At 40.9% G+C, this 3,278-nt stretch overlaps 1 long non-coding RNA gene across 1 annotated transcript; it reads right to left on the reverse strand.

The window, feature by feature from the left end:
• Positions 1-729: 729 nt before the first annotated feature.
• LOC117934722 lies at positions 730-1,382 on the reverse strand. The gene is made up of 3 exons (XR_004654555.1): positions 1,035-1,382; positions 907-957; positions 730-806 (listed from the first exon to the last, which is right to left on the reverse strand). It is a non-coding gene; the product is annotated as an uncharacterized LOC117934722 (long non-coding RNA).
• Between the last annotated feature and the right edge of the window lie 1,896 nt (positions 1,383-3,278).

Here is a 3,278-nt window from a genome sequence, read left to right on the forward strand (position 1 = left end):
CAGGGAATACTGGGAGCAGGGAAACATACAGGGAATACTGGGAGCAGGGAAACATACAGGGAATACTGGGAGCAGGGATGGGAAGCCGGCAACAGGACGGCTCATCGACCTGCGTAGAAACAGGCTGCATGCAGGAACAGGACAAAATGACAAAGCACAAGACAAAGTACATAATAAAAAAAATAAAAAATCCATCCCGTTTTGATCAGGCATGTCTGAATCCCCATAGTAAATAAGCGTCCACATGATCATTTCTCCTAGAAAGCCAACGTAGCGTTGGATATTGCTGTCAAACAGGCCAAAGGAACGGAGAGCCCAGCCCCTGCAGAACAAGGCCTGTGAGACAATAACAAAGACATCTTTGAAATTCAGCACAAGGGTTTAAATAGCTGGGAATAACAGAGGTAAAACAAAACCCTAACCTTTTTCAATCAACAATAAATCATAGGTGGAAATCCATAAAGCACATCAAATTGTTAAGCAAATACAAATAGACCAATTCAATCAATCATCAATTAATCAATTAATCAATAACATTTGATAGCCTCTGTATCTACCAGGAATTTATTTTCTTAATACTTTGCAGGCACTATCTTTGGCAACAGTTGCTATCACATTCATATTTGATATATCACTTACCGAGAATAACAGCCGCTTGATTTGAAAATATAATCTTTTTCCACGAAATGTGAGGCCAGCATTGATTGATGAAATCAAGATGAAAGCTTGGCAAAGACTGTTAACATTGAGTACACTACCGGTGGATGTCGTGGGTCCAGCGGAGGAGGATGAGCTGGTTCTTCCTGCTGTATAAATGAAATGTTTTGTTTACTTTTCACCATGGCTAATGTTACTAACATTAATATAAATGTTGCTTGTTTTTAACAGAAAATATTAAGTATTTACAGTGGGAGGGAGAGGAAGAAGTGGACCCTTGGACCCTCGATGTGGAAGGCTCTAAAAGAATAATATTTTATTATTATAATAACGTGGTTTACTACAAGTATTTTGACCGGTTGAAAGAACTAGCTGACCAGGAGATGGAGGAGGGTGTCCCTCTGCAGGCAGGCTCGTCCGGGATGGTCTGCCGCTGGTGGCAGGCAGACGGGCAGCATCACCGACCATCTGATAACGGACCAGGTCTGTGTATAAAAACAGATGATAAAGACCTCCTCGCGTGTCCGAGGGGTAGGGAGCCATCTTTGCCGTAAACTCGATCCATGTTCCTGGCTCAAATCCAAGCGTGTAGGCTGACGGAGGATAAAATCGTAGATGGTACTTACCTCCTGCTGCACATAGATGCCTTGTGATCAGGAGGGGGGAAAAGGAGGGGTAACAGGAGCCCCCCAATATGCAAATTAGGTAAACGATCAGGAGGGGGTCCTATGGGGGAATCCCCCAACACACACACACACATTCCACCCCTCTTCTACCACAACACACACACACACATTCCACCCCTCCTCTACCACAACACACACACACACATTCCACCCCTCTTCTACCACAACACACACACACACATTCCACCCCTCTTCTACCACAACACACACACACACACACACTTTAAGCACATTATACGGAATCCTCCGATGAATGAGTTGCTATTTTTCATCATTGTTAGAACATTGAAAGAAAGAATTATAATTATATAACGTCATCCTGTATAATGTAATGTCTAGACAATTCATACATAGAACAATGGGGCCGATCATAAACATATGCAAATAAGGAGGGCGGCCCGCGTGGAAAAGGGGGCGTGGCCATTCATATGCAAATGAGGTCAAAGGTCAGAGCTGTCACAAAGTTTGATGAAAGGTCAATCCTTATATCTCTCTCACACCAACACTAACAAACCGGCCTACCTCCCAAAACGCTCCAGGACTCGGTTAAAACGGACCAGATAACACAAGTGGGAAAGCAATGTAAAATGCTTATTCAGAGCCCTCCCAGTATATGTGTGAATGATCTTGTTAGATGTTCCAGCTCTTTCTGAAGATGCTGGACTGAGCTAAAGACCTTGCTGAACTGATACACAGAGAAACCAGTAAAGATGTTACAATATATGGTATCCTTAGTTTACCTTTCTTTCTTACAAGATTAATCAGGGTATCAGCTGTGGAGAAGTCGTGATCTTTGTCTTTGCTTTCTGTTGTATTACCAGAAGAAGTTCCAGGGTGGATAAACAATACCAGCGTTATCCCTACAAGACAGAATGGTTAAGCATAAGAAGCTAAAACCCTGTATCTGCTAAAGCCTTTTCATATAACAGAGGAGGCTGGTCCATAGAGGCAGTGGCTGGAGGGTAATTTGTGGAATTATTCAATACTTAATATCCATCATTTATGAATTATTCAATTCTCTGTTTTTGCAAAAAATAACATTCCCAGTATTCAATTTCTGATTAAAATGCTTCAAAAGCGACACCTTCATGGCAAAGGGCAGTCTGGGAGGCAGTTAATCAGGAAGTTGTTGTAACTCAGATGAACATTGTTTAATCCGCCCATAATTTCTAATCCATGATAAGAGTTCAGTCTTGAGGACATCTACAGGCCAATATTGGCTCATAGTTATAGCCAGTGAAGGGAATAACAGCGTTATAAGTAACTTACAAGTAACAAGTAATCTAATTGATTGAGGAAAATTATGCTGCGTCCCCCCTTTGTTGACTGACAGGCTTCTAGTGACGCATTACACACACAAACACACACTTGTTTGTTTCTTCTTCGCTTTTTGTGCTTAACATGGCATAAAACTGTAAAAAGCAAGAAAACCAAAATACATAATTATAAAAAAAATTTAAAAAATCAATCCCGTTTTAATCAGGCATTAATCATTGCTCGTCTGTTACTGACATCCTCGACTCATTAATAGAAGTTTATATGTTACAATGGCAATTAGTAAACATGTCACAGGGTGGAAAAAATCTGCAATTACAATGGTGACAAAGGCTAGTGAGGCTGTTTTAAATAATGAAAGAAGAAACTTATTGTTCATCAATAAAAAGAGCATCTTTCCTAATAAAACCTATGACCAAGTCTTCTCTTACCTATCATCACAGCTGTAAGTGTAGTGCAGATGATATACGCTGCGGTACGTAGAGGGATTTTCTTTGAAGGAATAATCACACCAGAAACCCCTAGGAAAAACAACAACATGAGTTATAATCTGCAGACTACAGTATGGATGGTCACGGTAATATATCAGTCTCACGCAAGGCTAGTTGATGGAGAACTACAGACCTACATGGGGACAGTATGGGATGAAATATGGGTTGC

The sequence above is a fragment of the Etheostoma cragini genome, chromosome 2, assembly GCF_013103735.1.
Source record: "Etheostoma cragini isolate CJK2018 chromosome 2, CSU_Ecrag_1.0, whole genome shotgun sequence".
Taxonomy (NCBI): domain Eukaryota; kingdom Metazoa; phylum Chordata; class Actinopteri; order Perciformes; family Percidae; genus Etheostoma; species Etheostoma cragini.